The 14,854-nt window shown below is 44.6% G+C and overlaps 1 protein-coding gene across 1 annotated transcript in view; it reads left to right on the top strand.

Moving 5' to 3' along the window:
- Window positions 1-14,854, top strand: part of DHRSX (dehydrogenase/reductase X-linked) — a 171,214-nt gene that overhangs the window by 16,222 nt on the left and 140,138 nt on the right. The window lies entirely within an intron of this gene.

The raw sequence follows: 14,854 nt of genomic DNA, 5'->3' as shown, positions 1-14,854 counted from the left end.
AACCTGACATTTCAGAACTGTGTGAAACAAAACAAATGTTTCACAGACTTCGTGGTGTGTCCGTGCTGCCGGCCGTGAGCTCCATTGGCTTCAAAACCCTGCGCTCCCAAATGGCCCAGGAGGGGTTTTCAGTAGCAAGATAGCAGAGAAGAAGGGAAGAACACACTCGTTTTGTAACCTGTCCTCTGTCATGTGGGAGCCCGGTCTGGAACAGCCGTTCCTGAATGATGTTTTGACACTGCCTGTCCGATCTGCCGCAGCCACACGTTCGTTCACGCGCAGCGCGAGGGCTTGGCACTGAGCGCAGCTCTGGCAGCTCCCAAGGGAGCGAGTGCTGGGGTGAGAAAGAGCCAGCCTCGCGGGTGAGCGGAGCCTTCCATGTGTGGTAGGTATCCTTTCTTGCCTCTCATTTTAAGCCCTGTTGGTTTGTTTTTCCTGCGCAGGTAGTGTATATGCTAGCACTGGTCTTTGCTGTGTGGCTCGCTATTCAAAGCGTGAGGGCAGGAAGATGACACCTGCATGCTTTCAAGACGCGGTGGAAGTAGGCAGAAATTCACCCGCGCTGTATGCGGTTTGCTGGCTGGCTGGCGGGAGCAGCAGGTTGAGGGTGACATGGAGTTTACCCTGTAGTGCTGCGAATGCGGGACTGGCGTTGCTGCTAGGAGGTTTCTCCATGCCTGGTCAGAGAAATGAGGTGAGAAAAGAGCAGCCTTGTGCACGTCGTATCTGAAAGTATGGTGCAATCCCCAGGTGAACTTGAAGCGCTCACATGAACTAGTTCTGCTGTAGTCTTGCAAGCAGACCAACCACCTTGCTCATGCCCTGCCCGCTCCACCCCATCTCCCCTGCATTACTTTGGCTGATGTTCGCAAAGACTTCGCGGTTCTTTTTGGAGAGAGAAATTCACAGATAATAGAAACAGCTATTTCTCGGTTAAGAGCATTGTGTTTGCTTTTTGTGCCTTTTTTGGCAATACACATTAGAGCTGATGGAAGATAAAATCCTATTTTAACTCTGAGATGGGATCCACGGGTGTCTAAAGTGGGCTGTCGTCTGCAGAGGCTGGTGAACTCCTCCATCCCAGTCTGCGACGCTGGTCTGTTGGCTCCGCTTCTGGCCTGTCTCCAGGCTATTTAGGAAAGTTGCTGTGCTCTGCAGAGAGAAAACGGATTCCTCTGGAGTGTTTTCCCTGTGTTTTTGTGTTGCTGGGGCCGCTTTCTGGTCTGCATGTGCCTGGAGGAAGGGGGTGGCCCAGGGCTTGTCCACTGATCCTGCTGCTTCCCTGGGCAGGCTGGGCGTCCTGGGGAGAGGATTGTGCAGGCGGTGACACCGCTGGGTGGTAAGTTTGCAAACACCAAGACTACAAAAATTATTAATTCATTTGATACTTATTTTTAGACTAAGATTAAAATGATACAAGATGTAGCCTAAAAAGGAGCCTTCAGACCCTCTGCACTAACTTCTTGAGGTAGGTGTCCAAATATGGATTTAGGGATTTAATCTCTAAAAGCAATCCATTTTGCATGCTCTGCCTTCAGAGCCACTAGAAATGCCGGGATCAGAAGTGTATCTCTTGAAATATATGTTAAATAATGGTATTTTATGTGGGCTGCTTTTTGAGATGCAAATCACAAGTTTTGATTTTCCTTGTATCCATTTTGTCTTAAGGTGTGCTTCAAGTGTTCGCATCCATTGGATCGTTCTGTCCAAAGTGAGTTACTCACACACTTGGGGTCAGCAGACTCAGAAGTGGGAGAAGTATTTTCCCCCGTGACTTGTAAGCTGGCAGTCTCACTCTGTTCTCGAGGGAGGCAATTGCAACGGTGTTTTACCAAAAACATGGGAGAACATGAAATGTAAATAATTACATTTTCTTTAGGTAAAATTCTGAGAGTAAAAGGTGTAAGTTTAAGCACCCCCTTTTCTGCCCCGTTGCCTGCGTGGTAGCTATATGGAAGAGGGCCCATGGTATTTCAGTGAACGTACAAGTGAAAGAACAACCTTGTTTTACCTAGCCATTATTCTGCTTGCTGGGATGTTTCCTTTTGGATGATTCAGTGCTAACAAGTATAAAATCAACAGTTTCAGCAGATGAGATTGAGCATTTCTATTGTTCTGTCCTTCCCTTCCTTGATAAACAGGAACTCTTGCTCCTTGTTAATGTAAAACAAGAGGAAAGAAGGATGATGGGGGTCTGATGTTCTGGGTGGAAGGCAGGGCGTTTGCTCAGTGCTCGTGCAGCTGAAGCACCGGTGGATTTCAGAGCCGGGCGATGGCTTGTGTTTGTTCCAGTAGGGCATTTGGGTCTAAAGACTGGGCAGATGTTATCTCGCAAAGAATACATGGCCTTTGCTTTCAGGTCAGCACTATGCCAAGAAGTGTGATACTTCACCCCGAGCAAAGGCTGGTTGTGTAATTAGGAACTTCTGTGGTCACTCAGTGTCTCTGCTTTTTGGGGGCTGTTTGAAGTAGGAGCTGATTGTTTACGTGATGGAGCAAACTCTGTTAGCATTAGAGGTGCTGCAACTCAAGAAAATGAGCTATAAAATGTAATTGTTCCTTCGCATCATAAAAAGAGCTGTTTAACAAAATTCCACTCTGTGACGCTTCGGTTGAAGGCACCGGAGGTTGTAGAAATGCAGCTGCGGAACGCAAAGCTTTATTTGCTGCCGGAGGGGGGGCAGTTGGGGGGGTGGAGGTCTTCAGTCACTCAGGACCTCATGCAGACTCCACCATGAGGCTGCTGCGTGGGACAAGTTGCACAACCAGAAATCTTATTTGGATTAGACGTGAACACTGAAGCAGCCTCGTAAAGTTTTGCAAGGCTGGAAGGCAGGAGGAAGTAGCCACGGACCCCGTGATGTTATTTTTAGAGATATTTTTGTAGCAGAGTCATAATATGCCAGTTTGCTTAGACCATGCAGATAGTGTCCCACCACAAATACTTCACCTGCGGCTCCCTTGCTCCGTGCTGGAGTGGTGTTGAAGTTACGTGGGCACTGAGATGTAATTCTTGATTCAACTCATTTATGGTAAAGCTTTTAGTGCATTGAACAGTTAGAGTCTTATGAAATATTTTGATATCTGTGTCGCTAAGATTATGTGGTTTTGCCTTGCCTTGCAGGTGGGGCAAGATCCAAGATCTGGGCAGCTGTGGAGTAGAAATGTCGTAATTATATATACACACACAGCCCCCTTTTCGTGTTTCCAGAAACTGTCGCCTGCCAGTTTCAAGCTTCCCATCCTTGCAGTCTCTAAATTACAGGTACCATTACAGACACAGTGATTTTGGGTTCGTGGTTTTATCACAGTGTGTGAATTACTGCATTAAAGCTTGCCGATGTGGTGGAATATAACAAGGTTTAGCTGGGGTTATCACCAGCAAGGAAAGAAAATATTTGACAGCTACTATTCCTAAGGCAAATAACCAAAAAATCAGTGATGTGTTGCTTCACATCAGGATTGCTTTTAAGCAAAAATAAGGTGCTATAGTTTTGTAATAGAATTATGACATTTGCTTTCCTTCCACCGTATTTGTGCTCTGCTGGGAGAGATTTGGTGCTCGACAGAAAATTCTTTGGGCGAGAAAAATACATCCTCCATCCTACCCAAAACACCCTCCGAGTTGTGTGAGGCTGAGTAAGAGCGCTTGGCTCTCATCTGCTTCTGCTTTTTGTAGGGGGACTGTTTGCTGCCAGGGTGTGCTTTCTGAGGCATGGACGTTTCGTCGTCTGAGGGAATGTCTAACCACGACTGCTAACATTGCTCAATATTTTAAATCAGCCTGGATAGTACAAAAAGGATAGTTGGACCTAAAAAACGCACTGAACTTGTTTCTGAAGGAGCACCTTGAGGGAACAGTTAAAACCTTTTTTTTTTTCTTTCTTTTTTCTTGTTGAGACGTTGGTAACATGGTAATATAACTAACCACCCTCCAACTCTGTGAGGAAATACTCATCTCCTACAAGCTCTGCGCCGAGTTACCCTCTCTGACGTCATCTTCACCAGCGTGAGAAAGCAAAGTCACGCCAGATGAAAGCAAAGCGCCGTCACCTCCTGACCTCGCGTCTCACGCTGGCGTTTCTCACACGCACAGGCCAGGGATCGAAGTTAATGAGCCTTAATGAACGTCCAGTGAATTTGGGATTAAGTTTTTAATCTGCTGTGGTGTATCTAGATCGGACGAGGGTTTGATTGCCACCTCCGCCGGCCGGGTTGCGGTGTGCCGCAGCGGGGGACAGGTGGTGCGCCCTGTTAGCAATTTGTACCGAAACGAATGACATCAGGGCCCGTACGGCAAGTGCTTCACAAAGCCAGCACAGAAGATGCTCTCTGCCCAAGGTGGGTTATTTTTAGAACTGAAACAGGTATGTAACAGTATTTTAATGAACATGTCAATCTGTCCTAGCTAAGGAAATCATGGATGAGCTGGCATCAGACCTCGTTCTTTAAAAAAATGTTGGTGGTACCATTGGAAATGGCTTATAAAGGATGCGACAGTCTACGTATTACACAGAAGGAAAGTGACTTTCGAAGTAAGACATTACTGGCACTACACTTTTGGCAAACCAGGACTGACACAGTGAAGAGATGAGCTTGTCATTTTTTTACTGAATGTATCCCAGTGAACAGAGTACCTGCAGAGCAGTAAGTGCTGACTCTTTGGCAGTTGGATATAACCTGGATAACTGGAAAAGAAACGTTTCTGCTATGAAATGCTTCTTACAGCAGATACACAAGGGCTTCTTGGACAATTTTTTCCAAAATAACATCTTGTTAATGAATAAATCCATCCAGTGTGAATACAGATATCATCTAATCTGCCTGTTGGAGTGCGTTCGTTCTAATTAATGCCACCACCTATATGCCATTCTTACTTGTGCATTCCTAACTAGATTGCGTGCCGTGTGATTTTAACATTTAATAGTCTGCTGAAAATTAGTAGGAAAAAGGTCAAGAAATGCAAAATCCATGTTCTCTCGATGATGATGTTCTTCCTAATTGTACGGTACAGATATTTAAAGAGCAACTAACTGGAGTCAGAAGTAAGTTTCAGGAGCTGCAGACACTGCCATCAGTACCGCCTGGCAGGCACTAGCAGAGTTCTTTGCACTTCGTTGTAGGCGTGTAACCTTATTCCCCTGGTAGTTTCTCAGGGGTTCATTTTTGCAGTTGATCTTTGAAAGTCATTATGTGTAAGCATCCGGCATTGCAGGGAGGAAAGAGATATTTGAAGATACAGCGAAGAGAGTGTAAAACAACAAAACAGGTGGGCAATGATGTAGGCTGGATTTTGGCTTGAGCACAGCCATTAGGGTTATGCTACAGAGGCATACAGTCTTCCTTGTTTATGCACTAATTTAATGACCTTTATTGGGATTTTTGCCATTAAGCATAGCGTATCTTCTATCCATCTCTTGCACCTCCATTTTTAAAGTGATTAAAAAGATCTTATTTTCTCAATATTTACTCAGTAAAACCAGTCATCAAATGTTCTAGTGAGACACAGGTGAAACCCATGAGTTTTTTCCAGTCTTTTAATCCAATTTTCAAAGAATTATTTTCTTCCTTGAAAGAAAAGTATATACACACTTACATACCTATACAGAAAATGACTGTAACTCAGTGATGAGGTCCAGTTTATTCAGTTCAGATTCTTCTAAGCTGCTACCCTCTGCTGTAAGGGACAGTGTCACCTTTACAAGTGCGGTCTGGCTGACAGCTGGCGCGTGGTTTTGCTGAGGGCTGCAGTGACGGGGACCGAGGCTGGGAGTGGCGGGAGCTACCATGGTGCCGGCAGCGTCTCTGTGGCCAGGATCTGCTTCTTGCAAACGCGTCGGGGTCTGTGTGGAGATGGGTTTGCAGCATGCTTCTGTGGCTGGGCCGGTGGCAGTCTGAGGGGGAAGAGATGAGGGGTGGTCTGAGATGCTGAGACCTCTCCTTCCCGCATGTGCAGTGGCGACGGGACAGGGGGGAAACGCAGGGCTGGCAACACCACTGGAAGCATCGCTGCCGTCGTGGGAGCGTGGATGGTGTGATCCTGGTGAGCGGCTCTGGGTGCCCCTCTTTGTGTTGACATTGCTCCTGCCTGCCTCCAGCTTGACTGGACCTACTGCTTTTTTACCTGAACGCTTGTCTTGCCCGGGGTGAACCTGCACGGTGCGGGCTAGGTACTGGTGTGCTGCTGTGCTAGGCAAAGCACTCCCCTGTAAAGGTACCTGATGCATTAGCAGAGCAGCGCTTGCAGCAGAACAGCTTCTTCAGTGAAACGATGTCTTCCTGTTACTGTAGGTGAAACAGGGAATGCCAGTAGCTGCGTCTGGAACATAGCGTGGGCTTTAGCCAATAGGGTAGCACTGGTCACAAGCCGCACTGGGGCACAGACAACTTAGATGCTGCAGCATACCTTGGGAGGGAGGTGGTACCGTGACCAAAATGAAGGTGGTGCAACCCTCAGCGCTGCTGAATTTTCTGTATGGAAAGTTGCAAAGCTTAAAGTGCAATAAAATAAAATAAATGTTTGTATGAGGACTCTTGTAGCTGCTGGTACAGCCCGCAGGGACGGGATGGGAGGGGCTTGGTTTGCTCTCCCTGCCAAGAGCCTCACGCCTTTTGCCTTCTGTATCCCTCGTAATTTCTTCTGAGAGAGATCCTAACTCGTGGTGAAGCCAAGGGTGAGTGGGCTGCCTGTTCGGACCTTGTGACACAGGGGGCTGATGGGGCTGTAAGGCTGGAGTCCGGAATAGCAACTACATTTTAGGGTCACTCCTTTCAAATCACCAAGAAGCCAGCGCACAGCAGGTGTGTGTTTGAAACGCCGGCCTCGCGTGTTCATGGAAAAAGCCCTAGAGAGGGAAATATTGGAAACAGCAGAGAGCTGCTGAACAAGCTGGTGCAAGCTCTTAGGCTTTTAGTCTTCAAGCTCTTTTTCCCCCTCCATGAGAAGTTTAAATTCCTAAATTCCTTTATGCTTTGTAAAAGAAAAGCTTCATTCAAATGCTTTTAATTATTTAGCATCAAACAGAAGTTAAATGTTGTAACTTTTTGCTGTTTCATGTGAGATGTAACATGAGGGCTGCAGATCGGTAACTGCCGTCCACCAGCTTGGCAAGCTCCGTCCTGTGAGAGGTGGCTCCAGTTCTGTCAGTTGCCCTGGAAGTTGATTATCAGCTTGGCGTGATGCAAATGGGACTGTAAGACCTGTCGTAACAAATAAAGCGTCTTTTCCTCAAAAAAAAAAAAAAAAAGGCATTGTGCCTTGAAAGAATATTTTGCCTCCCTTCTTGGAAGCAGCGTGTCTCGGAGGTGTCGGTCAACAGACACACGTTTTTATAAGAAATGAGCTTTTCCCTTAAAAATTGGGAAAGCTGTTTATGGGAGGTAATTAAAGGTGGGAATCAAGGATGTTTGTGTCATACTCCTGGAGCACTATCAGTAATGGGACTCATTTTGTGAGCAGTTGCGTTTCTTCAGAGGAGTGTGTGATACTCTCTAACTGAAATATTAATAGCAGATAATGACAGTGTGGAATGATGGCCTCATATGGAGACATACTTCAAGAGGTTTTAATCTGTGTGGTAACTCTGCATATTAAAAATCTTTGACAGTTTTGATAAAGAGCAATTATAGAGTATGCATAGTAGCTGCTCTTTTAAGTTGACTAATTCCCTGATTCCCATGTATCTGCATTAGATTAATGGCCTATAAAATTTCACTCGATAATAAGTTTTTCACTGAGGAATAAAAAAGTTTAATTTTTTAAAAAAATATTTCAGAACAATTAGCTATCTCTTGTAAAGCAGCTGCCTTGCTTGTGAAAACTTTGGTCCATGTTTTATGAGGAGCAAGAAAGATGAGAACTGGAAGAAAATGAGTGAATATGAGATCACTCCAGCGCGTGTTAAGAAAGAGGAGTCTTGAAAAGAAATCAGTCTTTTCCTAGAAAAGTACTATTGTGAGAGAATTAGGAAATTATATATAGTACAGTTGAGAGCTTTCTGTACTCGGACTTTCATAATCCTTTTGAAACCCCTGACCTGCTCCTGTCACCAAAGAAGAGAAAAATGCATAAAATTACGTCTTTGGAAAACAAACGTTGTAGCTGTCTTGAAGACAAAGCGTCTGCGTGCCCTATGTAGTTTCTCATTCCGAGTTAGAATTGATTTCCAAGCAGTTTTGTGTACAAAATTGGGCGGCGAGGTGGTGGCCCCGGGAGGCGGTGGGTGGCCACGGAGGGCTGAGTGGCCCAGAGCCCCGGGCAGTCAGGACATCGAGCCTGGGCACGGCCCCACGCGGGGCAGAGACCCTGGGGCTGGGCAGACCCCGCGCAGCCACCTCTGCCGGCACGCTCTCGTCCCATGCAAGGCGAGGTGAGCCTTGGTTTCCGCGGGGCCACTGCTTTGGGTGCATTCACTGAGGGGTGGGTGAGCACCCGGATAGGTAGTGGGCTGCGGGCAGCCCTTGCCACTCTCTGGACTCTTCACCAGGCGCCGGCTAGCCGAAGAAATGGGTGTATTAGCCAGCGGCTGGTTTGAAGGGCGCGGAAGTAGGGCAGGGAGGGAGAGGAAGGGATGCTGGGGCTATTTTCCATCTTTTTTATTAAGCCGGTAGCACCCGAGGGTTATCTCACATTAATGTCGATGCCAGAATGGCTTCTGATCGTTAGTCGCTTCTGAAGATTTTAATACTATGGAAATGTACTTTTTAACATTTTGTATTTTAATTAATTGCAGGTATTTCAGGGTAGCTTGAAGTACCGATGGGTTTATGTGCTACGCTTCCTGTTAACTAGATTTTTCCCAATAATCTCTAATCACCTCGTACCTCTCTTCCTGATTCTAATTACTGGAGCTTTGTATATGATAACAAGCACTTCAGATCACAAGTGATTGCACAGTTTTCTGAAGCGAAGTACTCCAGAAACTTTCGATTACCTTTGAAGTTCTGTATACTGACTCGTGACTTCTGCTTACTTATTTACGTTTGATGGAAGTACCGTCACGCTGAAGCCACAGGAAGCAGAGGGGACTGTTGAAGTGGCAGCAGAGCGTCTTGTCGGCTGGAAGAGACGAATCTGAATGTGACCTTCAGCTGGATGCTCTTAAGCTTGATTGGGATATGGAAATTACATTCTCTGTCTCTGGGAAGAGACAAGATGCAGTTTAAAGTACTCTTAATGATCTTGCCAGCTTTTTTGTTTTCTTCTTTTCCCCTCCAGGATCTAATATAGTACAGGAATATTTAAAGAATCAACTTTTCTGAAGTATTGGTTGCCCAGCTGTATCTCTCCATCTGCACTCTGAGCAAGAAGTGATGGAATGATTAATTCAATCTTTTAATAACATGTGGTCAGAATAAGAGGTGTTGGAATTCACAAACAGTAAACGTAAAAGCTGTAAAGGCGATATTGGGGGTTGTCATAACAATATCCTGTACTGTCTAGGAATATGATAATACTATCAATACTGTCTTGAAAGTTAAAAATAAAATATTTGGTCTTTTGGACACTACAGATCATGGTGAAGAGTATTAATTGTTTTCTCTTGGCTTTTTAATTCCTGTAGTGAGATGCTAAAAAGCAGGTAGCAATATTTTGCTTCTGATTTGGATTTCCAGTTTGACTGTAAGTTAGTAGATCAGGCTTTCCAGTTTGAACATAAGTAAGGAGCTCACTCTTTGCTTCAGTTTTTGCATATGAAAGTGCTCATGAATATCGGAGTTTCAGCATTGTCTGAGCTTTGGGTACTGTAAATATTCTCCAGACTTGAAGGTTTATGAGAGAACCTTTCTTCTGTGCAAGGTGTGGGGGCTTGCCTGCTCGGGTTAATTTCTACGTTATAGGAGATTGAATCAAGAGTAGCAGCTAGGGTTTGTTTGTTTTGTTGGTTGTTTTTTTCCTGAAGTCTCTTTGTTGTGAAACAACCAGTCCAGCATTTACTGTCTTCTGAAATTAAGTCTTTGCATTGCAGCCAGGTGTGACATTTAGTCAGTTCATAATGGAGTAACAGACATGTCATACTTTTCTGCTTTTTTTTTGATTTTAGCGTGTCAAAGTCACAGCATGACCCTGCTTTTTAGGCCATAACTATAACCTAAACGCTATTTTTTCAGTTAGATATAAAATTTTAAAACCTTAGAAATTCTATAACACATTTCATGCAGATAACTGTGTGTGTTTGTCAATTTTTTTGAGATAGCTGGGACAGGGTCTTTCCGAGAGATAACATTTTCTGACATTACTTACATTTTGCTTTATTTTTTATTTATGGCTTCTTAAAAATTGATCACTGGATTTCTGAGGATGGTGTGGAGAAATAGTACATTTATTGGGGACTTTTGCCTCAGGGAAACTGGAGGGAAATGTCTTTAAATGGCACATGTTTGGTGAAACTGCAGCTTTATGCTGTTAGATTGGGAGTTATACTGGAAGGACTTTTTGTATGCTCGGGGTGTGGCTAAGAGCAAGGACTTGGAATGGTTTCTTACGTCCCGAGGGAAGTAAACCATTCTGAGATGAAGCTGCGTCTACTTGTTAGCTGTTCGTAAAAGCTTGAAGGCTGGACAATCTTCGGTTCGTGATACAGAATGAAAAAAATTTTCTGATGTCTCTAACTTTTGCAGGATGGGAAAATTCCTTCTGCAGGTACTAGACTATGCAGAACTATTTCCATTACCCCTATTTAAATCTCCTGGGATGAGCTCCTCTTTTTCATCTCTTATTTCACAACAGGAAAAAAATATAATTACAAGATGACATGACTTGAAGAGCATTGGAAAGTTTTACATAAAATGACATTGCCTGAGGTATTGCACAGTTACATTCGCCCAGAGGGAGGGAGTACAGGAGTAAGTATCAGTAAATCTGTTCAAAAGATAACCAGATGCTTTTTCTTGATTTAAAGATAACTCCCCTATCTTTAGTGTGACTGAAGTGGAAGAGAAGAAAGCCAAAGAGTAAGATTTAATAGGTAAATATATAAAAGGAAAGAAAGATAAGCTGGGCAGAGAATACATGGCAAATGGAAATATGTCCTATTCTATTCTTGTGATAGTATTTTCCCATGTAAGAAATGGTATGAGTAAATGGATCCTTTGAATACATGCATATGTAGGGAACGGGTACTTTCTTCTTGGAGCTAGTGTTGAGTTTCTTCTCCTGGTATTTTTAACAAATCCAGTAATCTTTCACATGCAGGGTGTGGCTGCCCAGTATACTGTAAGGAATTATCGGGATTTCTTCATATTATTGCAACAACTGTCTTTCTTATCCTTATTTCACAAAACCCTGCGTTAGATTTTTGTGAGGTGCCTTTTGCGAGCAAAGCCGGGGCTGCCCTCGCGTCGACCGCCACAACAGCCCCAGCCGAGATGAGTTAGCACTGTGCCCTTCAGCCACCGCCGCTGTCGGAGCAGGGCCATCTCCCACAGGCCTCTTGTGTCCGGCTCTGTAGCAGCAAAACCTTCCCTCCTCTTCCAAGCGACGTCGGCGTTCCACAGCCTCGTCCTAGTCCCTGCTTGGCGTCTGTCCCCCAGACAGAGGGATTGCATAGTGGAGCAAAATTTGCCACGTGTGGTGTAACGCCAGTGGGTAGTCCTGTGCCAGATATTCTTGCGCAAGTTTGTCAATCTGTAGAATCAGCCTTTATCTGAAATATCCTTGTTACTTGAGACTAGTATTTCTCCAGCAAAAAACTGACTCAAGCCAGAAATAGTGAGGATTTTTAAGATAAGGACTAGAGTGCAAGGGCAGAAGTTGCTCGATGCCTGCCTGGAACTTGCAGAGTCATAATTTCACTAATATAATTTATACTTGCAGATCTAAAGCAACTTTTTAATCTCTTACTTCTTTCACTCTCTCTCTCTCTCTCTCTCTCTCTCTCTCTCTCTCTGTCTCCCTCCATCCCCTCCCAGAGATTGAGTGCTCTCCTATTCCTACACATTGAATTGGGAACTTTACTCCTAGAGTGGATTGTGGGCAAACCTGGATTCCTGATGAAGTTTTAGCAGATTTTAACAGTGCACTGTGGTATTTCCCAACTGTCTGATTTGTATAATGCTGTGTTCAATCTATCTGTTTGGCACTCATAAAAATTAGATTCAAATCTCTTATCATTAGATGAGTTTTGGCTAAAGGAACAAAGTACCCAAGAATGGTAAACATGGCCAGAAGTGAGATTCAGGACTCAGGAACTACACCCTCCCTTCTACTTTTGCTTTCTTTTTCCCTTAGGGCAGCTCTGTATTTGTTGGGATCAAATTTCCTAATATCTCTCTGTCAAAATCAGCCTGAACTTGTATTGTAAAGAGATCAGATGTCTGCTTCATAGAACCATTTTTCAATGCGTCCTTGTTTTCCGTTGTCTGAGAGAAACCTAATTCAGAAATGGCAAGAAAACTTCCCAGATTAACCATCCTCTTTAGTTTTCTGTGTTCCCAGTGGAAACAGAAGTTCCTTCCTGGAGAGGCAACATTCAGCTTTTTTTTTTCGTGAGATCAATGAGCCTGATGCAGAAGGTCTGCGTAGGGTTTGTTGAAGGAAAATATTCTTCACAGTCAAAGCAAAGACAGCTTAAATCAGTTCAGAAAATTACCATCTATATTGTTTTTGAAAGCTGCAATTATTTTTTTTCTCTGTGCAACCCTCCTAACAAGTCTAGCAGCATCACAAAGTCCAGGATCAATGGACTGATGATCCTATCTGACAAATAAACCGAAAGCACTCAGGCTCCAGTCAAAAGATGTGTGAAAATGCAGCTTCCCTTGGCTCTCGTAACCAGGCAGGACTTCTTCACTTGCAGACAATCCAGTCGTGTGCGCTGGAAAACAGGGCACTGAAAATACGTGTGCGAGCGCAGAGGAAGTATTGTTTGGACGACTTTGGCGACAGCCATGGCTTACCTTTCTACCAGTCTGTGGTTACAGCGCCTGGACGTACACCATCTTTCCCCCACCAAACCACGACTGATTTGCATCCGTGAGCAGCAGGAGGCCAAGTTGTCTGTGCAGGTCTCCTTGCTGGACCTTTTTTTGCTTGGAGAACAATACCAGCATGCAGAGATTTATGATTCAGGTGTATTAAATACCTTAGAGATGTGTCTCTTTCAACGAAGTGCTTGGAAGTAGGGAGGAAGGTGAAGAGAGGGGAAATGGGGTTGAAGCACTCAAAAGTTACCTCTTCTTGACCAAAAAAACTGTGTCTTTGAGAGTCTAATGCTCGCTTCTTCCCCTTCCACACCATACCTTCCAGACACACTTCTCCCTTCATCTGCATTTATCCTGTCTTTCCAAGAATCACTAGAAGAAGTGCAGATAGGTGTGTCATGCACGTGAAATTTTTACTGCACCTTTCCACCCCCCTGCCCATTTTTGCTAGAGGTAGCTTTTATCATGGGACTTGGATTTTTGAGTGCCAAAAGCTGTTGCTCTGAAAAGCTGCCATATTTAGGGCATCATTATTTTTCTGTAGGAAAAAAAAAATATTTAAATCCTGTAATGCTGGTGTCATAACTCTCTTCTTACTACTGTGCCAGCTGATCTTGCATCTTTTCTAGTATGTGGATTTCTTTTACTATAGTTAGGTCTTGCTGTGGATCCTTGATGCTCCAATCTTGTGATATTGAACTCTAATAATATTTGTTGCCTATATGAACCTCCTAAAGCTCCCCAGTGTATTCATGAGATGAAAAACAAGAGGAAGGAGGAGCTATTCTAGTTATTGTACTCCTTTGTAGTTGCTTTCCCATGAGTTAAATGAGGTATCGGGGGACAAGTCCTGGAACTGATTTTGGGAACTTCTGTCTCTGGCTTTTGTGAAGTGCTTCTCATCTTGCCTGCCAGTGTTACCACTTCATCCCTATAAGCAAGCTGACACCCTTGTCTAAAAGCTAAACAATGCTATAACCTTACAACATGCTTAAATTTGTAGGGGTTTGGGCTGTTTTCATTAGCAATTAAAAGAATTTCATTAGTCTGGGTCAGCAGATGTCTGCTGCTAACTCTGAAGAGAGATCATTTGTTCCCATGTTGACAAGGTCGGGAGGGATGAGGATACTCATTAGCTCCTTAGCTGGGTGAGCACGCTGCTTTTCTAGCCGGCATAGCTGCTGACTCCCCTGCTTTTGTGTCATGTGCTGCCTTGCTGTGCTTCGGCCATTTGTCTGGGCTTGCTGGATGTGCGGTGCCTTGGCTTGGGTTACAGCACTGGCTGGGTTCCCAAGTCTCCAAGCAGCCCAGGCAAATTGCTGCTGCCGGTCCAGGGACTCCCCGTGCTGCTTGTGTGTGGGAGCTCTGCCGTGTTGTGGAAATGTCCGCTTCACAGGCCGTAGGCCACACGTGTGCTCCCGTGTCAGATATCCCAGCCTGAAATGCAGAGGATGGAGCTTCTCTGAATTTCCAGAATTGGTAAGTGTGAGTTGTTGTTTGCTGTATCATTAGCACGCAGCGTTTTAGGACCTGTGTGCACCTTGTGCAATGGTTAAACAATAAACTTGGTGTTGCGGATGCCAGGGTTTTTGCTGTGGTTTTGTGAGCGGTCATTAACAATCCGTCTTCCCTATCAGTGGCTGTGTAGGAGGCTTTTTAAATTAGGTCTTCCCCTGGCTGCTGAAATTCCTACGGCCATCTGGCTGCTGCTGTTCCATTAATAGCACCTTGAGATACTATGCGTTTGTAGGGTAAGGGACACATTTCCATGGTTTGGTTTCTCCTGCTGTTCTGGTTCTTCAACACCTTTCCCTTCCCATGAGTAACTCCAGGGCCAGCCTGTCTCCGATACCTCAGTTTCCTCGTGATTCCCGACTTTCACTTCTGCAGAAGCAAAGTAAGACTAAAGCTTGTCACCTAGCTGGGGCAAAAT

The sequence above is a fragment of the Opisthocomus hoazin genome, chromosome 1 (genome assembly GCF_030867145.1).
Source record: "Opisthocomus hoazin isolate bOpiHoa1 chromosome 1, bOpiHoa1.hap1, whole genome shotgun sequence".
Taxonomy (NCBI): Eukaryota; Metazoa; Chordata; class Aves; order Opisthocomiformes; family Opisthocomidae; genus Opisthocomus; species Opisthocomus hoazin.
Note: the sequence above shows the minus strand (reverse complement) of the source record. Positions and strands in the feature narration are given on the sequence as shown.